This window comes from Schistocerca piceifrons, chromosome 3, assembly GCF_021461385.2.
Source record: "Schistocerca piceifrons isolate TAMUIC-IGC-003096 chromosome 3, iqSchPice1.1, whole genome shotgun sequence".
NCBI lineage: Eukaryota > Metazoa > Arthropoda > Insecta > Orthoptera > Acrididae > Schistocerca > Schistocerca piceifrons.
In genome coordinates, this window is record NC_060140.1 from 614,017,125 (window position 1) to 614,031,875 (window position 14,751).

A 14,751-nucleotide genomic window follows, 5' to 3' on the forward strand; every position below is an offset into this window, starting at 1 on the left:
GCAACCTACATCCTTCTGAATCTGCTTAGTGTATTCATCTCTTGGTCTCCCTCTACGATTTTTACTCTCCACGCTGCCCTCCGATGCTAAATTTGTGATCCCTTGATGCCTCAAAACATGTCCTACCAACCGATCCCTTCTTCTAGTCAAGTTGTGCCACAAACTTCTCTTCTCCCCAATCCTATTCAATACCTCCTCATTAGTTACGTGATCTACCCACCTTATCTTCAGCATTCTTCTGTAGCACCACATTTCGAAAGCTTCTATTCTCTTCTTGTCCATACTAGTTATCGTCCATGTTTCACTTCCATACATGGCTACACTCCATACAAATACTTCCAGAAATGACTTCCTGACACTTAAATCTATACTCGATGTTAACAAATTTCTCTTCTTCAGAAACGCTTTCCTTCCCATTGCTAGTCTACATTTTATATCCTCTCTACTTCGACCATCATCAGTTATTTTGCTCCCAAAATAGCAAAACTCCTTTACTACTTTAAGTGTCTCATTTCCTAATCTAATTCCCTCAGCATCACCCGATTTAATTTGACTACATTCCATTATCCTTGTTTTGCTTTTGTTGATGTTCATCTTATATCCTCTTTTCAAGACACTGTCCATTCCGTTCAACTGCTCTTCCAAGTCCTTTGCTGTCTCTGACAGAATTACAATGTTATCGGCGAGCCTCAAAGTTTTTATTTCTTCTCCATGAATTTTAATACCTACTCCGAATTTTTCTTTTGTTTCCTTTACTGCTTGCTCAATATACAGATTGAATAACATCGGGGAGGGGCTACAATCCTGTCTCACTCCCTTCCCAACCACTGCTTCCCTTTCATGCCCCTCGACTCTTATAACTGCCATCTGGTTTCTGTGCAAATTGTAAATAGCCATTCGCTCTCTGTATTTTACCCCTGCCACCTTTAGAATGTGAAAGAGAGTATTCCAGTCAACATTGTCAAAAGCTTTCTCTAAGTCTACAAATGCTGGAAACGTAGGTTTGCCTTTTCTTAATCTTTCTTCTAAGATAAGTTGTAAGGTTAGTATTGCCTCACGTGTTCCAACATATCTACGGAGTCCAAACTGATCTTCCCCGAGGTCTGCTTCTACCAGTTTTTCCATTCGTCTGTAAAGAATTCGCGTTAGTATTTTGCAGCTGTGACTTATTAAACTGATAGTTCGGTAATTTTCACATCTGTCAACACCTGCTTTCTTTGGGATTGGAATTATTATATTCTTCTTGAAGTCTGAGGGTATTTCACCTGTCTCATACATCTTGCTCACCATATGGTAGAGTTTTGTCAGGACTGGCTCTCCCAAGGCCGTCATTAGTTCTAATGGAATGTTGTCTACTCCCGGGGCCTTATTTCAACTCAGGTCTTTCAGTGCTCTGTCAAACTCTTCACGCAGTATTGTATCTCCCATTTCATCTTCATCTACATCCTCTTCCATTTCCATAATATTGTCCTCAAGTACATCGCCCTTGTATAAACCCTCTATATACTCCTTCCACCTTTCTGCCTTCCCTTCTTTGCTTAGAACTGGGTTGCCATCTGAGCTCTTGATATTCATACAAGTGGTTCTCTTCTCTCCAAAGGTCTCTTTAATTTTCCTGTAGGCAGTATCTATCTTACCCCTAGTGAGACAAGCCTCTACATCCTTACATTTGTCCTCTAGCCATCCCTGCTTAGCCATTTTGCACTTCCTGTTGATCTCATTTTTGAGACGTTTGTATTCCTTTTTGCCTGCTTCATTTACTGCATTTTTATATTTTCTCCTTTCATCAATTAAATTCAATATTTCTTCTGTTACCCAAGGATTTCTATTAGCCCTCGTCTTTTTACCTACTTGATCGTCTGCTGCTTTCATTAGTTCATCCCTCAGAGCTACCCATTCTTCTTCTACTGTATTTCTTTCCCCCATTCCTGTCAATTGTTCCCTTATGCTCTCCCTGAAACTATCTACAACCTCTCGTTCTTTCAGTTTATCCAGGTCCCATCTCCTTAAATTCCCACCTTTTTGCAGTTTCTTCAGTTTCAATCTGCAGTTCATAACCAAGAGATTGTGGTCAGAATCCATATCTGCCCCTGGAAATGTCTTCCAATTTAAAACCTGGTTCCTAAATCTCTGTCTTACCATTATATAATGTATCTGATACCTTTTAGTATCTCCAGGATTCTTCCAGGTATACAACCTTCTTTTATGACGCTTGAACCAAGTGTTAGCTATGATTAAGTTATGCTCTGTGCAAAATTCTACAAGGCGGCTTCCTCTTTCATTTCTTCCCCCCAATCCATATTCATCTACTATGTTTCCTTCTCTCCCTTTTCCTACTGACGAATTCCAGTCACCCATGTCTCTTAAATTTTCGTCTCCCTTCACTACCTGAATAATTTCTTTTATCTCGTCATACATTTCATCAATTTCTTCATCATCTGCAGAGCTAGTTGGCATATAAACTTGTACTACTGTAGTAGGCATGGGCTTTGTGTCTATCTTGGCCACAATAATGCGTTCACTATGCTGTTTGTAGTAGGTAACCCGCACTCCTATTTTTTTATTCATTATTAAACCTACTCCTGCATTACCTCTATTTGATTTTGTATTTATAACCATGTAATCACCTGACCAAAAGTCTTGTTCCTCCTGCCACCGAACTTCACTAATTCCCACTATATCTAACTTTAACCTATCCATTTCCCTTTTTAAATTTTCTAACCTACCTGCCCGATTAAGGGATCTGACATTCCACGCTCCGATCCGTAGACAATCATCCAGACTGTTGCCCCTGTAACTACTGAAAAGGCTGCTGCCCCTCTTCAGGAACCACAGGTTTGTCTGGCCTTTCAACAGAGACCCCTCCGTTGTGGTTGCACCTACGGTACGGCCAACTGTATCGCTGAGGCACACAAGCCTCCCCACCAACGGCAAGGTCCATGGTTCATGGGGGGGTGTTTCTAGGTATAAAAACCAAATAACCATGATGTGATGATAACCAGTACACCCAGTCCCATAGCAAGTACTGAGCCTGTATAAGCATTTCAGACACAAAGATACAGTGTCATGGATTTAAAGCCATTGAAGGTTTTGTGGAAGGGAAGAATAAGAAATCATCTTATGATTATTGAGAAATGACTTTGCAGGTTGAAGTTTTCAGGCTCAATGTGTCAACATCTGTAATACTAGTACAAACAGGATTAAAAGAGAACTGAAATCAGCTACAAACAATAATGTTAGTATTTGCAAGATATGACAAAAAAACCTTCAGATGTACCTGCTTGATGATAGCAAATTTGTCACCAGAGGCATTTAAACAGCTGCCGTGTATCCTCTCATACATATTGGCTGCATCCACCTGTTTCAGCTTCCTCACTGTCACCTTTTCCAATATCTCGGCTCCACTAGTCTACATAATCATTCATTAGCATTAGTTAGTTTCATGATCAAGCTGTCACACAATTGTTGAGCATTCATTTGGTCAGGCAGTGAGTTGATGGGCTCATACTAAATGCTGCAAGTACTCTCTTTGAGCAATATTATATTCTTCATATAGACATGATCTTCAAACTTCTCTACCACTAACTATTAAACAATTACAATATGCAGACAATGTGTGCCTTTACTCAACAGTCATGTTTCTCCAGTATACTTGCCATAGTCTAGACCAGTAGTCAGACTTTTTTGTTTGAGAGCCAACACAGACATTGTGGGGTGGCATCTTGGGCAGTACATGTATCAATCTTATTATCGATTGGTAACCTACATAAATTGTATGTTATGAGCTCTCCTGGCTATAGTAATGAAGTGATAAGTTGGCTGGTGGCCCCCAAGTACTTATTGTCACAAGTCAGCACCATTCGGAACACTTCTCGTCAACTGCTTTCTATTTCAAAATGTAGCCCCCCCCCCCCCCCCCCCTCCCCCCACTCCCGCCCTCCCTTCAGAGAACCCAAAGTTGTGACACCGTAATTTCCTGATGAAGTGGTATTGTGTTGAGTGAGCAGACAGTAATTGATTATTTTAAATGCAATTTGTGACACAATCACAAATATTTACCACTCATTGTGTTGTATTACAAAAGCCCTAATTTAATTTCATATTACTTGCTGCAAATATGTAATACATTTGAAGATGACTGTCGCTGTAATGCTTAAAATGTATACCAAAGCAGCTGATTGGTATGAGGCACACATCGCCACGAGTTATCAGCAATGAAAGATAAACAGTAAGACAGTCCCCTCTCACATCCTCTAACTGCACAGTGACCACACTAATTGCCCCTCTGCCTCTGAGGTAAGTGGCCAACTTTACTTCTCTCTCAGCTGAATTCACAGATGTCAATTAAAATTAAGCACATCTTAAAATGTTACTGTCTCTGTAAGTATTTTTATTTGTTACTGATTGTGAACAGGAAAACTACACTCTGAGGAAGCTGTCAGTGTTAACTGATGTTTCCGCATTTGGCTGTTAGGTGCTGGAAGCTCAGTGTTGTAAAATGTGGAGGAGACTGCAGGTCACATGAATACTTGATGACTGCTGGTCTAGATTATGTTGTCATATGTTGTGACAGTGGGCTGATAAAAAAGGGTTGTAGCAATACCACCTCACAAATCACAAATTGTTGCGTTTCCTCACAAATATCTGCAGCACCTTGCTTTGCAGGTGAAATTTGGGAAAGCAAATAATATTAGGAATAATGTGATTCTGGGGACTAATTTAGGACTCATGACTAATAGCAGGCTTCTCAGGCTAGAAAAAGCTATAAAGATTCTACACACGGTGTCCAACACTTACATCAAGTTAGTAGTCATGGCATTATACAAAATACAGTGCTGCTGTATTTGAATCTGTATTCTAGAAAAGCCTTAGACACAAATCACTGCTCTGCTGTGGGAAACTACGGAGTGCTTCTTCATATATAGTGTTAGTTACTAGCACATAAATTTATGTTACAGAGAATACAGACTCTTGATCATCACATGCTTAGGTGTTAACTAAGTTATAAGAGCTCCTTCAAACCATTTATTGTTTCTATCTGGAAATATAATGCACACTGCTGAGTAGTAATGGTAGAAGTGCTTCCTTACTACCCAGCACACCTAAATAACCAGCACTTCAAAATTTATTATCCTCAGATTGCCAGTTCATATAACATCCATCTGCTACCCAAATGTGAAGTGTCAAATATAATGATATATTCAAGGAAATTGTGCAACTGCAGTGGACAGGTGTGGTTAAAATATACACTGATGGCCTAGATTAATTGATTAACCTTCCATATATCAGGCCGTGCGGTTCTAGGCGCTGCAGTCTGGAACCGAGCGACCGCTACGGTCACAGGTTCGAATCCTGCCTCGGGCATGGATGCGTGTGATGTCCTTAGGTTAGTTAGGTTTAATTAGTTCTAAGTTCTAGGTGACTGATGACCTCAGAAGTTAAGTCGCATAGTGCTCAGAGCCATTTCCATATATCAGTTGCATCTTCTTTTGTCCTGGTCACCAAGCAGAATAAATATATCCCCACCACCAATGCAAATATTTACTGCAGAGGCAGTGGCTGTCATACATGCTTTCCAGTTTATGAAGCCACTTGAAACTGAACAGGATTGTCGTATTTGACTCATGAAATGTATTAGAAGCTTTCAGTGCCCCCAGTGCTGCAGAGGGACAACATTGTTAATCCTATTATAATAATACAGTACTGTAAGTGGTTGAGCTGCATAGCTGCAGCAGTATGGAAATTTGGTGAACTTCCATTGTATGAAAGATTTCAACAAAATGAGTGTGGGCCTTCTTGCAAAGGACACCACAAGCACTTTCTTATCCCTCATTTCACTGCAACAGCTACACCCTTGAACTTAAAAGTGAGGCCATGTAATGTGTGGAAAGAAGAGTGGGAAGAAATGCAATGGCAGAGAGGTGACCAGTACTATAATGTGCAACCTGCTTCACCCAGAGTATCATAATATATGGACTGGACATCCAGCAGATAGAGATCAAATTCTCTACCTGTTACTACAGCAGTTCTATAGGGTTCTGTCATAGTGTCTTTCTTTTCTTAATATACATGAATGATCTACCTAGTTCTTTGCCCTACTAGACAGTAATATAAGCTGAAATTACAACACTCGTGTGAGTGAGATGACATACCGGTATCCTAGTAGAGCTTAAGTCAAAAGGAAAACAGTAATAGTTTTATTTGTCCATGGACCATTCTGTTCAGAGGTATTGGACACATCATGTTTACATGGAATTTGAAAATTAGACACTTACAAGTTTCTGAATTACACAATTACTTGAAAATGTCAATAAAATGAATGATTATCTTAGTATATAAGCCTCTAAAAGCACTGATATGCATATAGATTTTTCATTTTTACATGGAGTTACACAGATATATTTGTATAGAAGATGTGCTTATTTATCTTAAAATATTTACTTATGAACAGTGAGTAAGGCTTGCAACCTGCTTCCCTGGTACCTTAAATATGATGCTGGCAACAATCAGAGCAAAATGCCTCGGACCTTTGGAGGTGACGGAGTCCCACCTCTAACTGACAAACCAGGGACTCCTAAGATACGACTTGGCAAACAAATGGTAATGAGAATGGGGAGCTATTAATATCAATGGGGGCTACTCTGGGAAGAAGGTAGAGTTGGCAGAGGCTGCAAGTAAGATGGGGCTGGACGTTTTAGCTGTTAGTGACATTCGAGTAAGGGGTGAGAAAGAAGAGGAAGTGGGAGAATACGAGGTCTACCTGTCAGGAGTCCAAGCAGGAATAGCACAATGGGGTGTAGGGCTTTACATCAGGAAAGAAATGGAACCCAGCGTAGTTGCAATAAGGTATGTAAACGAACGACTGATGTGGATAGATTTGACAGTGTCTAGCAAGAAAATTAGGATTGTGTCAGTATATTCGCATTGTGAAGGGACAGATCAAGATAAGATGGATAGTTTTTATGAGGCACTCAGTGATGTAGTTGTTAGAGTAACGGACAAGGACATTGTCCTGCTCATGGGTGATTTTAATGCCAGGATTGGAAATCGAACAGAAGGGTATGAAAAGGTTATGGATAAATTTGGAGAGGATATGGAGGCCAACAGGAACGAGAAACAACTCTTGGATTTCTGTGCCAGTATGGGCTTAGTAATCACAAACTCCTTTTTTAAACATAAGAACATTCACCGGTATACTTGGGAAGGCAGGGGAACCAGATCTGTCATTGACTATATAATAACAGATCAGGAATTCAGGAAGGCTGTGAGGGACACACGTGTATTCAGGGGATTCTTTGATGACACTGATCATTATTTAATCTGCAGTGAAATTGGGATTGTGAGGCCGAAAGTGCAGGAGGTCAGGTCCATATGTAGGAGGATAAGAGTGGAGAAACTTCAGGATAAGGAAATCAGGCACAAGTACATAACAGCGATCTCAGAAAGGTACCAGTTAGTTGAATGTAGTCAATTACAGTCAATGGAAAAGGAATGGACAAGGTACAGGGACACAGTACTAGAAGTGGCTAAAGAATGTCTTGGGACAGTAGTGTGTAAAAGTAGGATGAAGCAAACAGCTTGGTGGAATGACACAGTCAAGGCAGCCTGTAAAAGGAAAAAGACGGCATATAAAAAATGGCTACATACTAGAACTCAGGTAGACAGAGAAAGTTATGTTGAAGAAAGAAACAAGGCCAAACAGATAATTGCAGCACCCAAGAAGAAATCTTGGGAAGACTTTGGAAACAGGTTGGAGACTATGGGTCAAGCTGCTGGTGAATCCTGTGGATGCCTTGGCCAGATGGAGGGAATATTTTGAAGAGTTGCTCAATGTAGGTGAAAATACGATCAGTAATGTTTCAGATTTCGAGGTAGAATGGGATTTGAATGATGGTGGAAAAAGGATCACATTTGAGGAAGTGGAGAAAATGGTCAATAGATTGCAGTGCAATAAAGCAGCTGGGGTGGATGAAATTAAATCTGAACTCATCAAATACAGTGGAATGTCAGGTATTAAATGGCTACACAGGATAATTGAAATGGCTTGGGAGTCGGGACAGGTTCCATCAGACTGGACAAAAGCAGTAATCATACCAATCTTTAAACATGGAAACCGAAAAGATTGTAACAACTACAGAGGTATCTCTTTAATCAGTGTTGTGGGTAAAATCTTCTCAGGTATTGTTGAAAGGCAAGTGCGAGAATTAGTTGAGGACCAATTGGATGAAAATCAGTGTGGGTTTAGGCCTCTTAGAGGTAGTCAGGACCAGATCTTTAGCTTACGGCAAATAATGGAGAAGTGTTATGAGTGGAACAGGGAATTGTATCTATGCTTTATAGATCTAGAAAAGGCATATGACCGGGTTCCTAGGAGGAAGTTATTGTCTGTCCTACGAGATTGTGGAACAGGAGGCAAACTTTTGCAAACAATTAAAGGTCTTTACATGGATAGTCAGGCAGCAGTTAGAGTTGACAGTAAATTGAGTTCATGGTTCAGAGTAGTTTCAGGGGTAAGACAAGGTTGCAACCTGTCTCCACTGTTGTTCATATTATTTATGGATCATATGTTGAAAACAATAGACTGACTGGGTGAGATCAAGGTATGTGAACACAAAATAAGCAGTCTTGCATATGCGGATGACTTAGTTGTGATGGCAGATTCGATTGAAAGTTTGCAAAGTAATATTTCAGAGCTAGATCATAAATGTAAGGACTATGGTATGAAGATTAGCATCTCCAAAACGAAAGTAATGTCAGTGGGAAAGAAATATAAACGGATTGAGTGCCAAACAGGAGGAACAAAGTTAGAACAGGTGGACGGTTTCAAGTACTTAGGATGCATATTCTCACAGGATGGCAACATAGTGAAAGAACTGGAAGCGAGGTGTAGCAAAGCTAATGCAGTGAGCGCTCAGCTACGCTCTACTCTCTTCTGCAAGAAGGAAGTCAGTACCAAGACTAAGTTATCTGTGCACCGTTCAATCTTTCGACCAACTTTGTTGTATGGGAGCGAAAGCTGGGTTGATTCAGGTTACCTTATCAACAAGGTTGAGGTTACGGATATGAAAGTAGCTAGGATGATTGCAGGTACCAGTAGATGGGAACAATGGCAGGAGGGTGTCCACAATGAGGAAATCAAAGAAAAACTGGGAATGAACTCTATAGATGTAGCAGTCAGGGCGAACAGGCTTACATGGTGGGGTCATGTTACACGCATGGGAGAAGCAAGGTCGCCCAAGAGAATCATGGGTTCAGCAGTAGAGGGTAGGAGGAGTCAGGGCAGACCAAGGAGAAGGTACCTGGATTTGGTTAAGAATGATTTTGAAGTAATAGGTTTAACATCAGAAGAGGCACCAATGTTAGCACTGAATAGGGGATCGTGGAGGAATTTTATAAGGGGGCTATGCTCCAGACTGAACACTGAAAAGCATAATCAGTCTTAGATGATGATGATGATGATGATGATGATGATGATGAACAGTGAGTATGTACAGATGTAATTATTGTAGTTTGAAGTCACTTTATGCCATCTGATAAAATATTACATATTAGCACAGTTACATGTGAACACATTACTTTAACTTTTAACCTCAAGGTATTGGTTAATTCTGTATGGACAAATTTTAACAAAGTGACATTTTAATTTACTTTTGAAAGCACATATTTTCTCTCATCTCTATATAGTGTTTTAAACTATTGTATAGAAAGCATCCCACTTTTACAAGCTTTTTGTCTGTGAATTTGAGCCAAGTTTTTTCAGTGTGATGGTAATTTTTATTTCATGTGTTATAGTTACAGGTGTGTCTGTTTAATGATGCAGTGTGATTAATTTTTAGATAAGTAATTGTTTCATTTATGTACAATGATGATACTGTAAATATGTTGAGTTCCCTGAGTTTATTTCTACAGGAATCTCTAAAAAATAATTTTGCTATACAACTTACAGATTTGTTTTGTAGTTTTAATGCTCTTTGTATGTGCACATTTGCAGCATTTCCCCAGACCAGGCTACTATATGATGTTTGTGAATGGACTAGCCCATAGAACACTGTTTGTAGTGTTCGTGTATTGTCCTTAACATTTTTCTAATCAGAAATATGCCTGAAATCATGTTACAACAGATATTATTTACATGATTCTCCTGTGTCAAGTACCTATCCACCATTACGACCAGGAATTTGTAATTTTCTGCCTCTTTTAAATCTAAGTCTCCAAGCATGACAATGATATTGTTCAACTTGAGTGTTTCGTTTGCATGTATTTGCATATATGTGCTTTTGTTAACATTTATAAAAATATTATTTTCGCTGAAGTAATTGTTTCCATTTTTCGTACTTAGAGAAGCTTTCTTTTGTAAGTCATCTGCTGAAACACAGCTTGTAACAAATGGAAGTGTCATCTGCGTACATGACAGTATTTCCACCTACTATTTTGGGCATACTGTATACATATAAAATGAAAAGTACTGGCTGAAGCATTGATCCTTGAGGCATACAATATTTTAAAAAAAGTCAGAATTTGAATAGACATTTCTAATAGTATTGTTCTCTTTGTTTTATTTGTGCACACTGTTCTATTCTCTATTTTCAATGAATGATTTATGATATTCTCTGCTTTCCCCCTTTTACCACATCACTGAAGCTATTGTAATGATATGTTGAGCCATACACAATCAAAGGCATTTGAGAGGTCAAGAAATAAACCACAAAGTTCCTTCTACTCACCTAATGCCTTAGTTACAAGTGTTAAAAACTTCGCTGGTGCTGTTTCACTGGCTCCACCCTTCCTGAACTCATGCTGGGCGTAATTCAAAGTGCTGCATTTTTTTTACAAAGTTTGCTATTCTGCCAGTAATTGCACTATCTATTAAATTAGATAGGGCAGGCGTAACAGTTATTGGCCTTTAATTTCCTGGATATTCCTTGATGCCCCCTACATAAATAGGGATCACTTCACTCCTTTTTAAACATGTCAGAATTGTGTTTTTTTTTACTGGTTGTGGTTAACATGTCTGTGTAGTGACTACAAAAAAGTGAACTAATACTAAATAAAAACAAAATAGAAGCAATGTACTTCTATCCCTATAAACTAAGTGAAAATGTAAATGAGAGTGAATGTGTCAGACTATTAGAAACTGATTTTGACCAACAACAGAAATGGGATGCAACACACAGACCATTTGTGCATTAAACTGCCATGCATGATTTCCTTACTACAGAAATAAAAAACCTATGTTAGCAAGGAACAGGTTCGGTCCTCATATTATGCTTTCTTCCACTCTGTTTATGGAAATACCATATGGAGCAACTCTTCTTGTGCAAAAACAATGTTTATGTGGGAAAACAAGCAATGAAAATTATTACAGGTATTCTAAACAGTTGTGCCAGCTGCATTTCACAAACTAAATATACTAACTGTATCTTCCCTGTACATGAAAGACTTATCAACTTCCAGGAGATTCTTATTTATTTATTTTATTTTTATTTATTTATTTTATTTTCTGTCCATATAACAAAAAGTTTTTGGACATTGTCAGGAAAATTTAGATTACATTACACATATACAGTAAAATATTTATATTCTTCCATAACAACATATGGATCGGACACATGTCTGCACACATTATTTTTCAAAAGGGCACTACAAGTAGATTCCTCTATAGTGTAACACAATTTAGCTTATATTTATAATAGTACAGTACACATAATACAGTGTATAATTACATTCTTTCATACCCCTGATAGGCCGGAGACATTGTCTATATACACTGTTTTCCAAGATGGCACTACAACGTAAAGTCCACTATAGAGTAACAACACTTCTCTATTAATAATTGCTTCAGTCTACTCTTTAGCATATTTAGATTTACTTTCTTGAGTAGGGTAGTGCATTGTAGAAAATTGCTCCCATTCTGTGTGGGCTGTCGTCCGTTGCCTTTTTATTGGTCACAATTCTGTGAAAATTTTCCCTTCCCCTTGTATCATAGTTGTGTACATTACTGTTTCTCATATTAAATTCAGGATTTTGTTTCACGAACATGACTGTCTGCAGTATATACATGGAGTACACCGTAAGGATTTTATATTTTCTAAAGATGTCTCTTCTTTAGCTTGGGTACCATTCTTACTGCCTTTTTTTGTAATCTAAAAAGTCTATCTATATGAACTGCTGATGCCCCAATCCATATCTCAATACCATACTGAAGGTGCGGATGAATTAACCCAAAATATATTTGCCTTAAAGTATCATGGTCCAAGAAGGCTGAGATCCGTTTCAGTAGATACACATTTGTACTGATTTTCTTGCAAATATTATATACATGGCCTTTCCATGATAAGTGTTCACCAACAACAATGCCCAGAAATTTATGTGAATTTGCATATGCAAGACCCAATGGGGATGTAAATACAGTATCAGTTATAGCAGCATTATAACTGTGGATGAACTTCATTATTGCCATTTTGTCTTTATTTAAAAGAAGCTTGTTTGCTGTAAGGTATGCGGACAGAGTATTGAAACTGATCTCGGTAGTGTTAACTGCAGACTGCATATCACTGCCACAGCTGATGAAGGATATGTCAATGGCATAGCTTACAACGATGCAATTTTGGGGTTCAAATAAGTTATTTACATATACAAGGAACAGAAAAGGCCCTAGTATGCTTCCCTGAGGCACGCCACATTGAAGTGTCCTGAAGTTTGATTTGGTTGTTAGGAGCTGCTCATTATTTTGATAAGTTAGCTTTACACACTGTTTCCTGTCTTTCAAATAGGAGGTAAGTAGTTTCAAGGCTAGTCCTCTCAACCCCGTACTCTTCTAGTTTACACAGAAGAATGGTATGATTAACAGTATCAAAGGCTTTATTCATATCTAGGAAAGTGCCTATTACCTTGTCACTTTTGTCCAGCTTATTTAATATTTCATGTATAAAAGATGCTACTTCTGTTGTAGTAGATCTCCCTTTTCTAAATCCATGTTGTAGGTTAACAGATTGTGTTTGGTGAAATATGATTCAACTTGATTTAGTATTTCTCTCTCTAACAATTTGTCTAGTTCTGAGGTTAATGATATTGGCCTGTAGTTTTTAGTGTCCGGTTTTAATCCCTTTTTATGCACTGGTATAATTTCAGTAATTTTCAAAAGGTCAGGGAATACTCCATTTCTGAGGGAGGTATTTATCAAGTGAGTCAAGGGTTTTACTAATTCATCACTGCATTCCTTTAGCAGTTTAGATGAAATGTCGTCCCAGCCACAAGACATTTTTGGTCGAAGTGCTGATATGATTGCTAGGATGTCCCTCTCAGTAATGCCGTGGATATAAAAGGACTGGCTAGATTTTCCAAGACTAAAATTTTGTGGCTTGACATGAGCTTCATTTGTACCTACTGCACTGAACTTTTGTATAAATTTCTCACACAGTTCTTTTGGGTCATTTATTTCTTCACCATTTTCTTTTAATGTTATGTTGCTGTGTTCATAGGAATTCTGTTTCCCACTTTCTTTATGCATTATTTTCCATGCAGTTTTACTGATACAGCTAGAGTTCCTTATTTCAGAGGTATATTTCTGTGCTTTTAGGTTAGTCAAGGACACTCTGTATGTTTTTCTGAGCAGTTTATATTTTGTTGAGAAATGTTGTAGTTTAGTATCTCTAAAAAGTATATAGTAATCTTTCATTTTCTCCCTCAGTTCAATAATTTCAGAAGAGAGATTCTTGGCTTTATGGTTTACAGCTTTATTTGCTTTTTTAACTACAGTACAGGTTTCATTTAAAGTGTTACTGAATAGCTTATAGAAATATTCCCATTTTTCATTCACTTCAGTTGCATTGTACACTGGTTCCCATTTTTCATTCCCTAGTGCCATCTTAAGTTTAGAATAATTAAATTTTCTTTTATATACACTCCTGGAAATTGAAATAAGAACACCATGAATTCATTGTCCCAGGAAGGGGAAACTTTATTGACACATTCCTGGGGTCAGATACATCACATGATCACACTGACAGAACCACAGGCACATAGACACAGGCAACAGAGCATGCACAATGTCGGCACTAGTACAGTGTATATCCACCTTTCACAGCAATGCAGGCTGCTATTCTCCCATGGAGACGATCGTAGAGATGCTGGATGTAGTCCTGTGCAACGGCTTGCCATGCCATTTCCACCTGGCGCCTCAGTTGGACCAGCGTTCGTGCTGGACGTGCAGACTGCGTGAGACGATGCTTCATCCAGTCCCAAACATGCTCAATGGGGGACAGATCCGGAGATCTTGCTGGCCAGGGTAGTTGACTTACACCTTCTAGAGCACGTCGGGTGGCACGGGATACATGCGGACGTGCATTGTCCTGTTGGAACAGCAAGTTCCCTTGCCGGTCTAGGAATGGTAGAACGATGGGTTCGATGACGGTTTGGATGTACCGTGCACTATTCAGTGTCCCCTCGACGATCACCAGTGGTGTACGGCCAGTGTAGGAGATCGCTCCCACACCATGATGCCGGGTGTTGGCCCTGTGTGCCTCGGTCGCATGCAGTCCTGATTGTGGCGCTCACCTGCACGGCGTCAAACACGCATACGACCATCATTGGCACCAAGGCAGAAGCGACTCTCATCGCTGAAGACGACACGTCTCCATTCGTCCCTCCATTCACACCTGTCGCGACACCACTGGAGGCGGGCTTCACGATGTTGGGGCGTGAGCGGAAGACGACCTAACGGTATGCGGGACCGTAGCCCAGCTTCATGGA

At 39.2% G+C, this 14,751-nt stretch overlaps 1 protein-coding gene across 3 annotated transcripts in view; it reads left to right on the plus strand.

Annotated features, from left to right (window-relative positions):
* Positions 1-14,751, plus strand: part of LOC124790011 (serine/threonine-protein kinase dyf-5) — a 249,491-nt gene that overhangs the window by 19,225 nt on the left and 215,515 nt on the right. The gene's annotated exons all lie outside the window — the stretch shown is intronic.